The sequence below is a fragment of the Acanthochromis polyacanthus genome, chromosome 12, assembly GCF_021347895.1.
Source record: "Acanthochromis polyacanthus isolate Apoly-LR-REF ecotype Palm Island chromosome 12, KAUST_Apoly_ChrSc, whole genome shotgun sequence".
Taxonomy (NCBI): domain Eukaryota; kingdom Metazoa; phylum Chordata; class Actinopteri; family Pomacentridae; genus Acanthochromis; species Acanthochromis polyacanthus.
In genome coordinates this window covers 41,297,154-41,317,653 of record NC_067124.1, presented here as the reverse complement: position 1 = coordinate 41,317,653, position 20,500 = coordinate 41,297,154, and the positions used below count along the sequence as shown (strand labels likewise).

Sequence of the window (20,500 nt, the reverse complement as noted above, 5' to 3'; positions counted from 1 at the left end):
CCGTTCATTTCTTTGCTGTATTTTTTGTGAATATTTCCGCAGCAGTTCAACACAACGACGCCACAAACTGAGGCGACTGCACCGAAGACAGCGACAGAAAAAGTCGATTCGGGCGTCTTTTCTCACTTCTGTCTGCATGTGAGGCAGATGAAGTGGATGTGAAGGTTTCTGGAGGAGGTTCAGGTGGTTTTGAAGATGCAGATGAAAGAAACAACACAAATTTAGAGTTCAGCTGCATGGATTCCTTTTCAGAGCGTTAACGAGCCAGATTCCTCTGAACGTGGGGTGTTTTAGTGTTTCTAAGTTGCCAAATAACTGGGAGGATCTCGACGAGCTTCACACTCACAGGAGGAAATTGCAAAACCGTCGGACAGACGCTCAGAAATGTCGCAAAGCTAACTGATCCTGATCGGTTTCCTGTTCCGCAGCTCGGAGAAGATGGTCGACCACGAGAACAGATGCTCCGATAAAACGTACGAGAAGAAAAAAACACAACACACGGTCCCGAAAGAGGCTTTAGAGGAGGGAAAAGTCCATGTTCAGATCAGAAACAGAAAGAAAGAAGGAGTCAGAAAGAGGACAGAGGAGGGACAGATGTGTCACCGTCCCGATGAATCAGCTCTAACACGACTCAAAGGGAGGTCGTTTGTTTTTTACTGGAAATACGCTTTTGTTACCACAAGTCTGGACACGAAATAAAGAAAATTAACTCAAACGCAGCAAACTGGTTGCATCTTTCACGACTAATCTACGAGAAAAGTGATCCTTTACTCTGATTGGAGGCTTTTTCAGGTGACCTGTGACCTGCAGGTTCCACATTTACACAGAAAAATGAGCAAAGAAACGACGGTGAAAGATATTTCAGCTGCAGAAATGTGACGAAAACAGGCCGAGTTGTTCCATTAGACGAGGAAATCAGCGGCACAGAGCTCTGAATGACAAAGCAAAGCCAGATGTGAGTGTCATCCGAAGATGAAAACTACTCTGGACGGCGTTGGAGAAGTTGCCCCACATGATTTTTCAGCCTTTTTACACAATAAACTCCCCACAGATGCAGGTACTGAAGTCAAAGATTTGAAAACGTCCTGCATTTTTTCAACCCATGTCCCAGAAAAACTCAACAGAACAGTTCTGTAGCCTCAACTACAATCATTCTTTTATACCATAAAATTACAGATTTATTGTATTCAAATCAGAAAAAACGACTATTTACCAGGAAGAAAAAACACTTTGAGCAGAACAGGAACAGTTTTATAGCTTCAACTAGCAGCTGTGAAATCTAAAATATCGGAACAACTTTGAGAAGGTTTTAAAGTGCAGAACAGCAGCACTGACTCTGAATAACTGATTAATCAGTCTGAGTCATTTTTAAGTTTAAACCAGTCCTTAAATGTGATTTTTTTCTGGTTTCTTTGGACTCAACCAGACATTTATCCACATTTTTCACCATTTACTGATAAACTACTAATTGATTAATCCAGAAATAATCATTGGGTTGCAAAGAGGTTTGTCTTTATTATGTAAAACTTACATTAATTCCGAGTATAAATTAGTTTTCATAGTGGTAAATTTTAACAGATTAATTGACTAGTTGTCCACTATTGAATTAACCACCAACTGTCTGGATAATTGATTAATCAGTTTGGTTAATTTAATCAATAAAACAGTCTAAGTTCAGTGATTCCAGCTCCTTAAATGTGAATATTTTCTGCTTTCTTTCCTCCATGACAGGAAACTGAAGATCTTTGGACTAAACCAGACATCAGAGGAAACTCTGATCCACATTTTGAACATTTAAAGACCTTCTAGAACAACATCTGATCGATTAATGCAGAAAATAAACGCCACATTAACTGAAAGTGAAACTAATGGTTGCTGTGGGGGTCCGCTGCCGTTTTTTCAGTTCAGACGTGATGTTTGTGTTTATTAAAGGTTTTTCTGTTCCCAGGTTGGACGGCGTTCTGGAGTTCCCCTTTAAAGGGGTCAGTTTCAGCAGCAGTCTGGGTGTTTGATTCTCACTTTCCCTGAAGCGTCGCCTCACTGTAAACCTATTTATGATAACCGCCCGCTCACTGCCTGTTACTAGAAGAGCTGAATCACCTCCTGGAGATCTGGGGCCTCATTCTTCTACACTTTGTTTTCTTTTTTACCAGAAAAATATGTCCTAAATTACTGAAAAATCATCCAAACTGACTCAAACTTCATCCATTAGGAGTGAACATCTGTCCACAATGACTTGAAACCTGTTCAGAACGACTCAAAACACGTTAAAATGGTCCAGAAACTGTTAAATCTGATCCCAAATGACTAAGAAGTCCCAGATAACCCTGAACAAGTCCGAAGAAACACCACGTTTGTTCAGAATGATTCAATCTGAATTAGAATGACAATAATGACTCAAAATCTGCAAAAAAAAAAAAATACTTGTAAAACCAGTCGAAATTTGTCCAAAATGAGAACTCAGAACCTGTTCAAAACTATTCAAAAACTATTCAAAATTTTCCAAAATGTGTTAAAAATGGTACAAAATTACTCAAAATCTGTCCAGAATTTGTTAAATCTTGTCGTAAATTACCCAAAAGAAGTCCCAGATAACCCTGAACAAGTCCCCAAACAACTCAAAGTTTGAAAATTGGAATACTTTGAACGTGTTCAGAGTCATTTTGGACTAATTTCAATTTGTTTTAGGAGTTATTGTGGACAGATTTGAGTCATTATTGGCATTTCTTAATTCAGATTGAATGTTTTTGAACAACCTTTGAGTTTCTTGGGACTCGTTCAGGGTTATCTGGACTTCTTTTGCATCGTTTGAGACCAGATTTCTAACGTGTTACTAAAAGAGCTGAGTCACCTCCTGGAGATCTGGGCCTCCTTCTTCTTCTACACTTTGTTTTTTACAGAAAGGCCGAGCGGCTGGTGGTCGAGGGGAGGGAGGAGAGCCGAACTCATGACTGAAAAGAGGAACCGGCAGACGCTCAACTTCCTCTATTGGCACAGATGTAGCGGGGGGGCAGCGCTGGAGGCTCACGACAAACAAAGCAGAGACCGACGGGCACCGAGCTCAGCTGAGCTCCTCGGATGTTTCACAGGAGGAAAATAAAAAGGGGCAGAGCAGAGACAAGCTTTCCTCCTACCTCCCATCATCCTCCTCCCCCGTTTCTCTCGCCTCTCCCCACCTTCCTCCCACTCAGTCGGCTCACATGAAACTGAAAGACCCGCGAACAAAAAGGGGGAATTTATCTGCCCCAATTAGAGCGTTTCCTGGAAGCGTGTGCACACATGAGTGTTACAGTAGCAGTTTGGACACAGCTTCTCATTTCAGCTTTGTTTCTGTCGGAGATTCTCGCTGAAGGCATCAAACTATGAATGAACATCTGGAATTATGGAGGAAACAAGAAACTGAAATAAGTCAGAACATGTTTTAGATTTCACATTCTTCAAATGATTCAATTTGAATTAAAAATGGTAAAAAAAAAAGACTCAAAATCTGTCCAAAATGTGTCCAATCTTGTCATAAATGACCCAAAAGAAGACCCAGATAACCCTGAACAAGCCCCAAAAAGAACTCAACATTTGTTCAAAATGATGGAATTTCTTCAAGCAAATTAAAGATTAGGGGCTGCACAGTGCACTAGTGGTTAATACTGTCGCCTTGCAGCAAGAAGATCCCCGGTTCAAATCCCGGCCTGGGATCTTTCTGCATGGAGTTTGCATGTTCTCCCTGTGCATGCGTGGGTTTTCTCCGGGTACTCCGGCTTCCTCCCACAGTCCAAAAACATGCTGAGGTTAATTGGTTACTCTAAATTGTCCGTAGGTGTGAATGTGAGTGTGATTGTGTGTCTGTATATGTAGCCCTGTGACAGACTGGTGACCTGTCCAGGGTGTCCCCTGCCTTCACCGAGTCAGCTGGGATAGACTCCAGCACCCCCCATGACCCTAGTGAGGATAAAGCGGTGTACAGAGGATGGATGGATGGAAATTAAACATGACCAATAATGACTCAAAATCTGTCCAACATAACTCGGAAAACAAGTTTAAATTTGTCCAAAATGACTTGAAACTTGTTCAAAACTACTCACAATTTCTCAAAACACGTTAAAAATGGTCCAAAATGAGTTAAATCTGGTCTCCAGGTTGTTTTGTCCTGATTAGATCCTTGATCCCAGATGTTTGGATAAATTAAACTGTAGAACTCTAAAACATCTTTATATTTTAGATTCTTTGATTCCAGCTTTGTTCTTCTCTGGATGACCTTCATGAGGTAGAACCTAAAATGGTTCCACTCCACAGGTGTTCCTTGCCAAGGTTCATTGGTGGAATAGCTTCCTTCTTAACGGGGTTGGACCATTGGGGGCGGCATGGCTCAGTGGGTAGAGTGGCCGTCTTGTAACTGGAGGGTTTCTGGTTCGATCTTTGGCCCGTCGTGTTCATGTTGAGGTGTCCCTGAACAAGACACTGAACCCCTAACTGCTCCTGGTGGGTCGTGGTTAGCGCCTTGCATGGCAGCTTCCACCATCAGTGTGTGAATGTGACGTATCATGTAAAGCGCTTTGGATAAAAGCGCTTTATAAATACAACCATTTACCATCAGAAGTCAGGTTGGTCCACAGCTGACAGCCCTATTGGACACTGTAACCCAATAGGAACTATCCAGGATTTAATTTTTTTGAACAAACTCAGTTTCTTGGGACTTGTTCACAGTCATCTGGGACTTCTTTTGGATCATTTGGGACCAGATTCAACAAATTTTTGACCATTTTTAACGTGTTTTGAGAAATTTTGAGTAGTTTTGAACATGTTTAGAGTCATTTTGGACTCATTTCAACTTGTTTTACAAGTTATTTTAGGCAGATTTTGAGTCATTATTGGCAATTTTTAAATCAAATTGAATCATTTTTAACAAACTGCTTTTCTTGGGACTTCTGAGGTTTTTTATTTTTAATTCAAACTGAATCATTTGAAGAATTTAAAATATAAAACAGGTTTTGAATCATTTTACACTTTTGTTTACGTCGTGCTGCACAAGACAAACACAGACTCAGGAAGGAGAGAGCACCCGAACAGATCCAACCCAAACACACCACGACTACATTCCCACGTTGCAGCAGAATAAGTGGGTCCAGAATCGGCCTCTGTGACCACCTGAAGACCCACAAAGACCAAGAGGGAGGACAGCCAGACTGGACCACGAGTGACCGCCGACGATGATGATAAAGTGTGTGTTAATGTGTGTGTGTTAAAGTGTGTGTGTTAATGTGTGTGTGTGTGTGTTAATGTGTGTGTTGCCACCTGACAGACCACTCGGTGTCACTTCCCCTCTTCACCCACCGGTTCATGGACTCATGTTAGTCACACTGCAGCGGGTCACATGATCCGTCACGCCAACTCGCCCACCACACACACACACACACACACATCTGTGGTCGTTTTCATGCTAGTTTCTCCATCCAGAAACATTTCTGCATCATCTAGACGCTGAATTTGTGTCTAAATACACTAAGTCTGATTTCTACTTCTAGGTTTTCAGATTATTCCTCATCAGGAGGAAACAACTGAGGTCGTTTAAAAGATAAATCTTTCATATTTAACTCTCTGAACCACCAAAAGCAGGTTATCTATGAATAATAAGAGGAAAACTAGAGCTGCTGGATGAATAAATAAATAAATACAGCAGAGGAGCATGTAGATCCAGCATGGTGGAACATCTACTGATGATGGTGGAACATCTACTGATGATGGTGGAACATCTACTGATGATGGTGGAACATCTACTGATGATGGTGGAACATCTACTGATGATGGTGGAACATCTACTGATGATGGAGGAACATCTACTGATGATGGAGAAACATCTACTGATGATGGAGAAACATCTACTGATGATGGAGAAACATCTACTGATGGTGGAAGAACATCTACTGATGATGGAGGAACATCTACTGATGATGATGGAACATCTACTGATGATGGAGAAACATCTACTGATGATGGTGGAACATCTACTGATGATGGTGGAACATCTACTGATGATGGTGGAACATCTACTGATGATGGTGGAACATCTACTGATGATGGAGGAACATCTACTGATGATGGTGGAACATCTACTGATGATGGAGAAACATCTACTGATGATGGAGAAACATCTACTGATGATGGAGAAACATCTACTGATGGTGGAAGAACATCTACTGATGATGGAGGAACATCTACTGATGATGATGGAACATCTACTGATGATGGAGAAACATCTACTGATGATGGTGGAACATCTACTGATGATGGTGGAACATCTACTGATGATGGTGGAACATCTACTGATGATGGTGGAACATCTACTGATGATGGAGGAACATCTACTGATGATGGAGGAACATCTACTGATGATGGTGGAGGAACATCTACTGATGATGATGGAACATCTACTGATGATGATGGAACATCTACTGATGATGGTGGAACATCTACTGATGATGGTGGAACATCTACTGATGATGGTGGAACATCTACTGATGATGGAAAAACATCTACTGATGATGGAGGAACATCTACTGATGATGGTGGAACATCTACTGATGATGGAGAAACATCTACTGATGATGGTGGAACATCTACTGATGATGGAGGAACATCTACTGATGATGGAGGAACATCTACTGATGATGATGGAACATCTACTGATGATGATGGAACATCTACTGATGATGGAGAAACATCTACTGATGATGGTGGAACATCTACTGATGATGGTGGAACATCTACTGATGATGGTGGAACATCTACTGATGATGGTGGAACATCTACAGATGATGGAGGAACATCTACTGATGATGGTGGAACATCTACAGATGATGGTGGAACATCTACTGATGATGGAGGAACATCTACTGATGATGGTGGAACATCTACTGATGATGGAGAAACATCTACTGATGATGGAGAAACATCTACTGATGATGGTGGAACATCTACTGATGATGGAGAAACATCTACTGATGATGGAGAAACATCTACTGATGATGGTGGAACATCTACTGATGATGGTGGAACATCTACAGATGATGGTGGAACATCTACTGATGATGGAGGAACATCTACTGATGATGGTGGAACATCTACTGATGATGGAGAAACATCTACTGATGATGGAGAAACATCTACAGATGATGGAGGAACATCTACTGATGATGGTGGAACATCTACAGATGATGGTGGAACATCTACTGATGATGGAGGAACATCTACTGATGATGGTGGAACATCTACTGATGATGGAGAAACATCTACTGATGATGGAGAAACATCTACTGATGATGGTGGAACATCTACTGATGATGGAGGAACATCTACTGATGATGGTGGAACATCTACTGATGATGGAGAAACATCTACTGATGATGGAGAAACATCTACTGATGATGGTGGAACATCTACTGATGATGGAGAAACATCTACTGATGATGGTGGAACATCTACTGATGATGGTGGAACATCTACAGATGATGGAGGAACATCTACAGATGATGGAGGAACATCTACAGATGATGGAGGAACATCTACAGATGATGGAGGAACATCTGATGATGATGAACATTGGCAGAGAGAGAAAGCTGACCAGTGGTCAAAAGGGAAATCTCTAATTTTGCATTATCTTTCATGTCGTCCTGCGGGTCAAATTAACCTGTTTTAAAGTTTGAAAACGAGGGAAAAAATAGAAATTTTATTTTATATATAAACTTCCACATTTTAAACATTTTTTGGAAATGTTTTGGTGGAAAAAAAGAAATGTTGAAAAAATGTTTCTTTAAGAACATTCAGGAAACATTTCAGAGATATTCGCTGGATTTTGGTTGATTTTTTCCGAATGTTCTTCAAGAAAATGTTAGAAGTTTTTCTCACATTTATGGAATCACTTTAGATATTTTTAGGATTTTTTTGGAAGATTTCTACTCTTTTTTTGGAAAATATTTAATTGTTTTTTTAATTTATTTTTTTCTGTTTTTTTATATATTTTTTTATTTCTTGCCAAATTTGGGATTTTTAAAATAAAACTTTTAAGGGAAATTTTTGTATTTGTGTCAGACAAGGGAACAATATTTTTTGGTGCCCGTAAATGAGGACAACAGGAGGGTTAAAGGATGTAAAATGAAACCAGAAAGGTTTAGAAACTGATGGAAACTGGGTCCAAAATCACCCATAATCCTGTTCAAAGTTATAGAAAGGATATAAAGGAGATGAGAAAACACCAGAAAAGTCACATTTGACAGGATCTTATTATCATTTTGATGCATATGTGACTTTTCTGGTGGTTTTTTACCTATATGTGCAGGTATTACCTGCTAAAGAACAGTTTGTCAGACTTATATATATATGAATAAAGCAACTGATTTAAATGCAACAAACATGTCTTTAGCTCCATCTAGACACGGCTGCAGATACAAATCAAACATTTAAAACCTTTAATCACACTAATATGGAACGACATTTGACGGATTCCCCAGAAATCAGCCTCATATTTAGATCTTTTCCCGCCGTTGGGGGTCAAACCTCGGCTTCCTAAAGTCGCCCCTCCTACGAGAAGAAGAACGTGAGCTGAACAAAGTGGTCAAGCAGCTAAATATTTGATAGGAACCTGGAAGTTAACTCCTCTGTGGTTTGTCGGCTGCTTTTAGAGGGGACCCAGAATAAACGGCTGGGACGATATTTAGAGGAGTTAGTTGTTGGATAAAACACATCAAGCAGCCTTGAGTGAAGCCTCACTGATGATAAATTACACTGATAATACCACTAATAATAACAGGTCCATCAGCTTCAGGCAACTAAATCATTCATTTTTTAACAAGCCCAAAGCTCAGTTTCTGTTTCAAGCGATTTAGTTTTAGCCCCGAAAAGTCTCAATAAGGGATTTTAATTGGTTTGTTTTACCCCAAAAAATGACTTGAAAGCAGAAAAAATGCTTATTTCTGGCTCTGAGTTCTATCTGACTGTAAATAATGGACAGAAAATACCACAGAAAGGAAACAATGACCAGATCAGCTGTAGAAAGATGTTCCACCATCATCAGTAGATGTTCCACCATGCTGGATGGATCTCCAGCTACCTGCTCCTCTGTTGTTTTTTCATTTCCTTCCATCCATCCTCTATACACCACTTTATCCTCACTAGGGTCATGGGGGGTGCTGGAGTCTATCCCAGCTGACTCGGTGAAGGCAGGGGACACCCTGGACAGGTCACCAGTCTGTCACAGGGCTACATATACAGACACACAATCACACTCGCATTCACACCTACGGACAATTTAGAGTAACCAATTAACCTCAGCATGTTTTTGGACTGTGGGAGGAAGCCGGAGTACCCGGAGAAAACCCACGCATGCACAGGGAGAACATGCAAACTCCATGCAGAAAGATCCCAGGCCGGGATTTGAACCGGGGATCTTCTTGCTGCAGGGCGAAAACGCTAACCACTAGCCCACTGTGCAGCCCTGTTTTTTCATTTCCCCACCTCTAATTCATTGTCCTCTTTCAGACAGCAGCGAATCATTTGCTGCTCCTCATTTGCATAAAGCTGACATCTGAGCTATTTTATCTGAATCAGAAGCATCAGAGCTTCTGAAGAAAATGTCTAAACTAACTGCAGAAGATGAACCCAGCAGCTTTCTGAAGGATTCCTTACCTCAGATGAAAGTCTGGTGGAAGTGTTCGTCCAATCAGGAGCAGCCGTTGTTGGCTGTAGAACGGTCTGACTCACAGGAAGTAGGGCGTAGATTTGGCTCTAAACCTGCGTTACAGTTTTCTTTGCTACAGGAAACAACAACAACAAGCAGAAGCTCCGAGCTGCAACCTGCTGCAGTAAAAAGGAAACTGAAACTCTTGCAGGTTGGGATGTAGCCGTCAGCGGCTCGGCTGCTCGTTTGCGGTCGATTGTCCATCCTAACTCAGCGTTCTTCTCCCTGCACACAAAAATTCCCTCCAACACTTTCTTGAGGGAACACCGAAGCCACATCCTTTGCTTTAGCCCCACCCATGATGGCTCTGATTGGTTTAAAGAAACACAAACAAACCAGTTTCTTGTTGGCAAGCAGCTCGTTTATGACGACAGACGTCCAATGCTGGGAAGTGACGCCACCAAAAAACACAAATCATCAGCGAGTTTTACCTTCTGCGACAATGAGCACGAAAAAAGACGCAAGTTCCGTCATCTTTTGAAGCCCACAAACACGACTATCACACAACTTCAGCAGGGTTTTCTTTAACAATCAATTAAAAGCAGATTCACGGAGCAAAATCATTGCCTTAAATGATTTTCAATTCAATTTTATTTCTACAGTGCCAATTACAGTTCAGATCGTCTCGAGACGTTTGACAGAAGCCATAAACCTGAAGCCCCACAGGAAGAAAAAAAAACTCCCTTTTAACGGGAAGAAACCTTAGAAATGTCAGAAAAACTACAGATTCCCAAAGTGCAGATGAAGATCAACAACAGGTTTCTTTTAGGTTTCAGAGAAAATTATTAAAAAATTTCACTTTCTGCCATTTTGGTTGGGATATTTTCCAACTAATTCAACAGATTCTTCTTTTTGCTTCAGTCAAACATCACAAGTTATTGGAACTCAAAGTTGTTTAACTCAAAAAGTCTTCTTGGCCTGAAATGTTTGTCTTCTCATGATTTCTGTCTAATTCATCATTTTTGAGGATCACTCAACATTTTTCTGACTTTTTCGAGACCAAACAACGAATGGATTAATCCAGAAAATGATCTTTAGCTGCAGCTGTGACTGAAACCAAGCGTTATTATGGGATGTAGGCTGTTTTTTTTACATTAAGAAATTCATCCAATATTACATTTGCAAGAGCTCAAAGTTCTTCAACCTAAAAGTCTCAGTTTGTAGCTACAAAACCTCAAGTTTGAGACTAAATCCAACAAAAGTTTGCCATTTTTTAATGTGTAGATGGTTAAACGGTGTTTTCTTGACCTCAGATTACTGTTTTCTCATGATTTCTCTTAAATAATTCATTTTTTGAGGGTCAGTCACCACTTCTTAGAGACCAAACAACTAATGATTAATCCAGAAATGATCCTTAACAGCAGTTTTAATCACAAATAGCCATCATTATGGGATGTAGGCTGATTTTTGCAATAAAAGTTTCATCAAACATCACAATTTGCTGGAACTCAAAGTTGTTTAACCCAAAAAGTCCCAGTTTACAAAACCTCAAATCTGAGAACCTAAAACTACTACTAGGAGGTTAACAGTGTGGAATGATATTCTGTTACTGTTAAATATTTGTTAGCTCACGATTTCTTTCTAATAATTGATCACTGAGTGCCACTGATCTTATCTTTGGACAAAACGAAGCATTTGTGGAAACTCTGGTCCACATTTTTCACCATTTTCTTACTTTTCAGAGACCAAACAGCTCATCCATCCATCCATCCATCCATCCAACCATCCAACCATCCATCCAGCCATTCAGAAAACCATCAACAGCCATCACAATGACCTTTACTCTGGTTTCTGCATTAATTATTTCATCCAATGTGACATTTTCTGGAGGTTAAAGTTCTTGAACTCGTAAAGATTTAGAAAAGTTAGAAAACAGAAATGCTGACGGCAACCGTCCTCTCGCCCTTCCTCTTCACCATCTACACCTCGGACTTCACCTACAACACGGACAGCTGCCATCTCCAGAAGTTCTCTGATGACTCCGCCATTGTGGGCCGTGTGTCCGAGGGGAACGAGCTGGAGTATCGGTCGGTCATCATGGACTTTGTGGACTGGTGTGAGCGCAACCACCTGTGCCTCAACACCAGTAAGACGAAGGAGATGGTGGTCGACTTCAGGAGAAGGACACTCCCACATCCACCAGTGAACATCCAGGGGCAGGACATTGAAACAGTGGACAGTTTCAAGTACCTGGGTGTTCACCTCAACAATAAACTGGACTGGTCCCACAACACCGATGCTCTGTACAAGAAGGGCCAGAGTCACCTCCACCTTCTGAGGAGGCTGAGGTCCTTCGGAGTGTGCAGACCTCTACTAAGGACTTTCTACGACACTGTGGTAGCCTCTGCTTTCCTCTACGCTGTCGTCTGCTGGGCCCCGGGCAGCACAGAGCGGGACATGAAGAGACTGAACAAGCTGACCAAGAGGGCCAGCTCTGTCCTGGGCTGCCCACTGGACTCTGTGATGGATGTGGGTGAGAGGAGGATGTTGACCAAGCTCTCATCCATCATGGACAACAGCTCCCACCCACTGCACCGGACTGTAGTGGAGCTGAGCAGCTCCTTTAGCACGAGACTCAGACACCCTCAGTGCAAGAAGGAGCGCTACCGCAGGTCCTTCATCCCCACTGCCATCAGACTGTAGAACACTACTGTGTAGTTGTTATTATGTGCAATATTTATTATCTTGTTCTTGCACTTTCGTGACTTTTGCACTCCTGTTTTTTGTTTTTGTTTCTAAGAGCCCTGTAATGTTAAATTTCTCCTTTGTGAGATTAATAAAGTCAATCTTATCTTATCTTAACAAACTGAAACCAACCAAGCATCCAATAGGAGCCGTAGAATGAATGAGTTCATCCAACATGACGTCTGCTGGAGCTCAACCAAACAAAACCAGAAAGCAGTAAAACCAACAACTCTGCGTCTACTTGACCCAGCAGCTGATCATTTGCTGTCACCGGTTTCATTGTGATTCAGGATCAGAAGAGCAGAACCAGCTTCCTACCTCCAGTCCATAAAACCAGGAGAAGATGGCGGCCTGCTGTCGGGTTTCTCCTCCCTCTTGTTGTGATTCTTCGAGGTCAGCGGAGGTTAAAACCTGCAGAGGAAACAAAGAAACCAACCTCAGATTTAACCCTGAAAGCTTCAGATGTGAATAGAAGTCAGAGCGGTGACTAATGGAGAGGCTTTAGTTTGGTAAAAGGAGTCGTACGTGAGCAGAATCACACCCACCAGCCATCATATGATGCATCAGATGTAACATGCGGAGGAGTCGGGGGAGTTCTTGTAAAAGAAACTGACTGCTTCCTACTTCTACAGAAAACAAATCCTCCGACTGTAAATGACACATCTGTGAGAAGAAGAACAATACAGCGACTGAACTCTCTAAGAAATGTTCTCACCAGGCAGGAAAGTGAAAAAATGATCGAAAAATGCGACACGAAGTGACGCAGATTCATCGATTAGTCCTCAACCGCTAAACTAGACACTAAACGGCTTCAACTGAACGCTCCTGGTAACTTTTCTGGATTAACTGATCGGTGGTCAGAAAACTGAAAATATTCAGTTTAATCAGAAAATATTCATATTTAAGAAGCTGAAGTCACAAAAAATGTCTCAAACTGATTATTTGATTAGTTGTTTTATCTCTAAAGTGTCAGAAAATAGTAGAAAATGTGGATCAGAGTTTCCTCAAATGTCTGGTTTAGTTCCCCCTTTAAATCACTGAATTTAGACCAAACTCAGTCAAACTTGTGATGAATTTAACAGTTGACAATGAAGTGATTGAACTTTGCAGCTTGTTAGCTTGATTAGATAATAAAAAATTAAAAATTCAGTGATTCCAGCTCCTTAAATCTTAATATTTTCAGTTTTTTTCCTCCTCTATGACAGCAAACTGAAGCTCTTTACCACTAATTGACATTTTTCACCATTTTATGACTCTTTAGAGACAAAACAAGTAACAATTTAATTAGTTTGAGTCATTTTCTGAATACAAACATCTAAATTCAGTGATTCCAGCTCCTTAAATGTGAATATTTTCTGGTTTCTTTCCTCTGTGACAGTAAACTGAAGACCTCTGGACTAAACCAGACATTTGAGGAAACTCTGATCCACATTTTTAAAGAATTTCTGACATTTTAGACCCAAAAAACTAATTAATTTCTCTAGCAAACGATCTTTAGCTGCAGTTTTAACTACAATCAGCCATTATTATGAAGGAAAGGCTGTTTTTTAGCACTAATTTGTTCTTAAACACAAAAAGTCTCAGTTTACAAGCTGCAAAACCTCAAATTTAAGAGTCTAAAACCAACAAATGTTTGTCATTTCTGTGTATGGATGTTTGGTCCTGGTCTTAAACGCTTGTTGTTCTCATGATGTCTGAGTTTTGTGACGCTCAGTCGTCATTTTTTCACCATTTTCTGACTTTTTATCGACCAAGCAGCAACTGGATTGATCCAGAAAATGATCTCCAGTCAAAGAACCTTTAACTGCAGTGTGAACAGTTTGCAGAAGATAAAGTCTCTACTCAGCGTTCCACCACCATGTGACCGATGTTCCGCCGGTTCTCCACATGTGGAACAAGCCTCGGCATAAATTCTTAATGCAGCTCTGACTTTGTCTGCAGCGTAATTAGACATCTGGCCTTCCTCCTGCTGTCCTGACTCGACCTCCAGTCTCCTTAGATCTGGTTCTACCCTCAGAATCAGGAGCATCTCAAAGAACAGTGGAGGTATTTAAAGAACCCTGAAGGAACCTTTAAAAGATCCGGATAGACTGAAGTTCACTGGAGGAACCTTTAATACCTGAAAACATGTTTCTGGAGGATGTTTTTGGACACTTTAAACCTGTGTTTACAGTTTGTTTTACTTTTAAAACTCCGTGTTATTGAGATTCCGTACATTCTAACACTAACATGTATTTAATATAATATTTGAACAACCTGGGATCTCACCAGACATCATTTTAACATATTTACGTGCGAATAATCTCAAAACTGACACAAAGGTTCTTATTTGTAATTATGGAGGAACATCTACAGTATTTTCTAATATTTTATTATGTTTGAAGGTAAAAAAAAAAATCCAGCTATAGTAAGAATAAGAACAAAATACGTCCAAGTAGAAAGCCAAACTGCATGAAGTGGGCCTTTGAAGAACCTTTCTAATGATGGGTTTGTGAGGTAACCTCTGCTGCACTGGTTCCTCAAAGAACCAGTTTGAACTTTAAAGGTTCCTCCACAGTGACCAGGGGGAGGAATCCACATTCGTTCAGGTTCTCCACAAAACCTTGTTGGATTATTAGAGGTTCCTTCAGCAACCTGCTCTCTGAACTGAGGTGTTAAAAGTTCCTCCAAGAACCCACCAAGCAAGTAGGGTTCCTTAAATCTCTCCAGCGTTCTTAGAGGTTCTACGAGTTCTAACAGAGTAGATGATTTCCCACATTGCTTAAGAGCAGAAGAGCTTCAAGGAAGTTTTTGAGCTTCTTCATCACTGCCACTGTGGAGGAACCTCCCCAGTTCAAAATGGTTTCTTGAGGAACTAATGCAATAGACGATACTCAAGGAACCCATAGAAAGGTTCTTAAAGGAACCCCAAAACGTGAACTTGGTCAGAACTCCAGTATTTTTAGAACTTTTACCAAAATAAAACCTTTTTGTTCCTTCTGTGCCTTTCAAAATGAGAGAATATGTCAATAAAACACACAAAAATAAGAGAGTCTAAGTTCACAACTTAACAATATCTTTTTAATTTTTGAGTAATTTTGAACCTGTTTTAATTCAAGCCGTTCTGCTGAAACATTGCAATAAAAACAAGAAGATTTAAAAAGGTTCCTCCAGAAACTTGGTCTTTGAATTGAGCTGATAAAAGTTCTTCCAGGAATGACCTCCAAGTAAACAAGGTTCCTTAAATATTCCTGCTCTCGTAGAACCAGAAGACCTTCAAGGAACCCTGTTTCCTCATAAAATGGAGATTTCAAACACGAACTTTGGTATTAAACATGAAAAACCTGAAATAATATCTTCTATGTTGTTCAAAGGAGCTGCAGAATTAATGCCAAAAAAAGTTACAAAGAAAATTGTTCATGCAGGAGAACTCTAGAAGAACCCTCCAGGAACCTATTTTTTAGTTTTTAGAGGTTAAATTAATCTGGTAAATGTTCCTTAAAGGCGTCTTAAATGTCCCAGAGTTGCTCCAGGTTCTACTAATTCTAACAGAGTAGATGATTTCCCATATTTCTTAAGAGCAGAAGAGCTTCAATGAAATTTTTGAGGTTCTTCTCCATCGCCACTGTGGAGGAACAAAACGGTTTGTTGAGGAACCAGTTCAGCAGATGTTAGAAACCCCACAGGAAGGTTCTAAAAGGAACTGGCTGTGAGGGTTCTGAGAAAACTCTTCTACAGACATTGATGTCAATAATTAGAGTTGTTTTTTTTTTTACTGTATTGTTCAATGTTAACAGAAACTCATCTGCAAAATACAAGAACATGAGCTCTTTAAACAATCTGCTGCAGAGTCTGAGTCTGGAGCTGCACAACATTTGAACCCCAAAGAGAAGAAACTATACCAGATGATAATTCAGTGTTCCTCAACAAAACGGAGGCTCGTATTTATTTATTTTGAGTTTGTCATTAGAGTCATTTCCATGTAAATCTGTTGACACCAAACTATAATGGTATCTTCAATGGTGAAGAGAACGGCAAGAAAACACTGTGTGTGTGTGTGTGTGTGTGTGTGTGTGTGTGTGTGTGTGTGTGTGTGTGTGTGTGTGTGTGTGTGTGTGTGTGTGTGTGTGTGGAATATTTTGTTAACTGGTTATGTACTTTTTATAACGTAATGTTGTGATGTTTTTATTGTGACTTGCTGGGGGACTGCAGATGAAACTTAGCTTAAAGCTATCTCTGGTACAAAGCATCGAATGGAAACATTTATGTTTAATATTGTACATGGTCCCTTCTTAAATAAACTCATAATAATAATAATAAAAAACAGTCACTAAAGCTGGACCAACATCTGCTATGTTGTTCTAAAGAGCTCATTTCAAACAGTTCCTCTGTTTGTTTTTCAGGTAAGAACTCTAAATACTGATTAATATATAAACCACACGATGTTCTACTGGACTACAGAATCTGCAGCTGGTTCTACTGGGTTTTATTTCATCAGGTTCCTTAAATATTCCAGCTCTCTGAGAACCTGGTTTCCTCATAAAAAGGAGATTTTAAACAGGAACTTTGGAATTAATCACTAAAAACTTGTAATAATCTCTTCTATGTTGATCAGAAGAGCTGCAGAATTAACACCAGAACAGTGTAGATGCAGCAGAACTCTAGAAGAACCCTCCAGGAACCTATTTTTAGTTATTAGAAGTTAAATCTGTTAAATGTTCCTTAAAGGTTTCTTAAAGTTCCTCCAGGTTCTAACCGGAGCAGGAAATAAAAAGACCAGCTGCAGGTTGAACCAAACAACCCGCTGGGAACCAAACCCAGTCCAGAAGAACCGGTTCTTCCGGTCCTCCTCCCCCCCAGGACGCACCGGCTCCGGAGCCCGACGTTACCTGCCGCCGGGATTAGAGCGAAGTGAAGAAAACGGCGCGTGCACGACGCATCACCTCTCTGCGCATCCACCGGGCCTCGTGCCCGCGCACAGACAGGTGATGTGCGTGAGAGCGGGTTCGGTTTTGGATGTCGGCCGGTTGTTCTATAATTAGCTCCACAGACGCACCTGGTGACCCCGCAGCCTCCCGCCGACTCACCTGTCCGGTACCGGCACCGGAAATAAGCGGAACCGAAATAAAAACGGTCGGTGCGTCTGTAAGCCGCGGAACAACCGGCAGTTACCGAATACCTGTGACGTGGAGAGTCCTCCCGTGACCCCGATCAGAGGGGGGAGGAGGGAAGGGGGGAGCCGGTACCGGTGATGAAAAACAAACATAAACCGGCTCTACCGAACTAACGGCTCCGGTTCGGTGTCGGCAGGTGCAGCGGTTACCTGAGAGTCACCTGTCCGGACCGTCCTCCCACCTGACCGGCCGCGACACTTCCTGGATTATTCCGACTTTATCTCCGGTCCCGGTGTCTCCTCCTGGGGGGTCACGGCTCCTTCAGCGACTCCCGGTGGCGTCGCGGTTCTCTGGTGGTCGTGCCGGTGCTCGTCCCGGTGCTGCTCCGTGCGGACCCGCTCTCTGCGCTGCTCTGACCCCCCGGTGCTGCTGCGGCTCCGTCGCCCCTCCGACTCCCGGCTCCTCCTTCCTGAGAACCAGGAAGCGGCTTTGCCCTATTTACGCCCCGCCGCGGATTGGCTCTGGCAGGCTGGAGAGGAGACCGCCGGGGCGGGCAGGGCTGGGCCGGGGGGCGGACGGAGGGGGTCCGGCCCGAAGCGATAGGCCGCCGGGAGTGTCCGTCGGCCGGGAGGGCCGCTCCGGAGCCCCCGCTGCTCCTCCTCCTCCCCACGCTCCGGGCATCAAGGTGGGCAGATGAGGGCAGGTAGGTGTTCTGCCCTCCTCCTGCCCCTCCTGCCCCGCTGACTCAGCAGATCTGGTCCAGGTGGAGCTGAATCAGCTGAGAGGAGCAGAATGAGAGCAGAGCAGGATGTGAGGCTTCCAGCCTGAACAACAGGGACTTTTTAAAATGACTCAGTTCCTGACAGAGACCTGGTCTGAGAGGAACCTTTAGAACCTTTGGAACCTTTAGAACCGTTCTAAAATAGAACAGAGCAGAGCTGCGGTTGATGACAGATACTGGGACTGAGATATGAGTCAGAATAAAGACATAAAATACACGAAAATATTCAACAAACACAATAAAACACTAACATCATTTAATTGATTTAAATACAATAAAACCGTAATTCTATAATGATAACTCACATATTTATTACTTTTATTACAGACGTGTTCATTTTATTGTATTATTTTTACATCTTATTTTATTCTCATTTATTCATGCAAACACTTTGAGCTGCACTTCCTGTTTGAACTGTGCCACAATAAAAGTTAATATTATTAGTATTCAGAATAATAATAATAACAATAATCATATATTTATTTATTTAAAATAACGAAAAAATATTTTAGTATAATAATAATATGAATAAAACCTAAAATCATACACTGTAAATAATTAATTTTAAGCAGTTTTTAAAACCGTTTAAATCAGAATATATATATATATGTATATATTGACTGTTATATATATATATAACAGTCAATATATACATATATATGTATATATTCTGATTTAAACGGTTTTAAAAACTGCTTTATATATATGTGTGTGTGTGTGTGTGTGTGTGTGTGTGTGTGTGTGTGTGTGTGTTTCAGGTGTATTTCAGGTGTATTTCAGGTGCGTTGGTGGTTCTTCCTCCGGTAGCTCCACCACAGCAGCTCAGATTTCAGGCTGGAGCTGCTGAATTCACCGCAGCGTCAGAAATAGAGACAGCAGGTGATTCCTAAAACCACTTCAGAAAGACGAGAAGCTTTAGAGCTGCAGGAGAAGAAGCTGCTGCTCAGATTCTGCGTCACAAAGAAGAACCTCAGTGTTCAACCCGTGGAACAAAACCGTCAGAAACACACCGAAGCCGAGCTTCTGCAGCTTCTGGATCCACGACAGAGGAAGAGAAACCACAAGAACCTGTCTGAGGTTCCTCTCAACAAGCTGCAGGAAATCAAAGAGCTGCAACGTTCAGAAAGAGTTCACAGAAGAATAAAAACATGGTGAAGATAACGGCAAGAAAACAGCAAAACAATATCAGAAGTTAAGAAAAATAGACTCATAATGTGTAAAATGCAGAATTTTGAAGTGGATTTTTGTGAATTTTTTGTTATTTTCTGTAATTTAAGAAACTGTAAAAATCTGCAAAGACTGTAATATTAAAAATCAGAAAAATATGATCAAGATAAAACAAATAAAACCCAACATTAACAGTCAAACTTTGTAAAAAAAAAATTGCCAATTTTAAAATATAATTTTGATTGAATTTTGACATTATTTACAGTTTTGTCCTTTTATATGCTTATTTATTTTATTGTCCAGCTGTCTGTTGGTTTCCTGAGAGGACTTCTTCTTCTTCTTCTTCTTCTTCTTCTTCTTCTTCTTCTTCTTTCCTCTGAGTCCCTCTGATCCTCGCTGACCGGCAGCATTTACTCCGTTTATCCCCCGCCTCTATTCAGGGCGATAATCCCCACTGCTCTGCCTTCATTAACCTGCTGCAGCCTGAAGCCTCTCCTCCTGCAATACATATATATGAAAACCAATATATACGTCATGGAAACTAATAATGTCATGTTGTATTTTTGGTTTTACAGGGTTAAAGCAGCAGCTGTGTCCTGGTCTGAACCTGATCCTGTGAAAGTAGTGAGACAGGAGGACAGAGCTTCTGTCCATCATGGAGGACACCTCTGAGGACACCTCCACCCCCTGCAGGAACAGGACCATCACTGGAAGCTGCCTCTCCTTCTCCTTCCTGCTGCAGTCCACTGTTAGATCAGCTCCAGTAGTTTAGTTCATCCTCTGACTAACTCACAGCAGGAAAAATATAAATCAGAATTACAGTAATAATATAAATAATAACTCCAGAAACAATATAAACAACTACAGTAATAATATTTAGAAGAAATATAGTAGAAATATTTCAGTACATATTAATATTTTCTCGTAGGAGGAAGTATCTGTTGCTGCTCTTTTCTTCACGTTCTTCTATCTGCTGCTGTAAGTCTGTAAATGATAACCTTATATATAAGGATAACACTAAGCCTGTAACTCTGAATATGTCCCCTC

At 41.1% G+C, this 20,500-nt stretch overlaps 1 protein-coding gene across 1 annotated transcript in view; it reads right to left on the bottom strand.

Annotated features, from left to right (window-relative positions):
- Window positions 1–18,030, bottom strand: part of zbtb7b (zinc finger and BTB domain containing 7B) — a 41,695-nt gene extending 23,665 nt beyond the window's left edge. The window contains exons 1-2 of the mRNA XM_022209339.2: window positions 17,715–18,030; window positions 12,731–12,823 (exon numbers count right to left, since the gene is read on the bottom strand). The gene's annotated coding sequence lies outside the window, so the exon portion shown is untranslated. The remainder of the gene's footprint in view (window positions 1–12,730; window positions 12,824–17,714) is intronic.
- Between the last annotated feature and the right edge of the window lie 2,470 nt (window positions 18,031–20,500).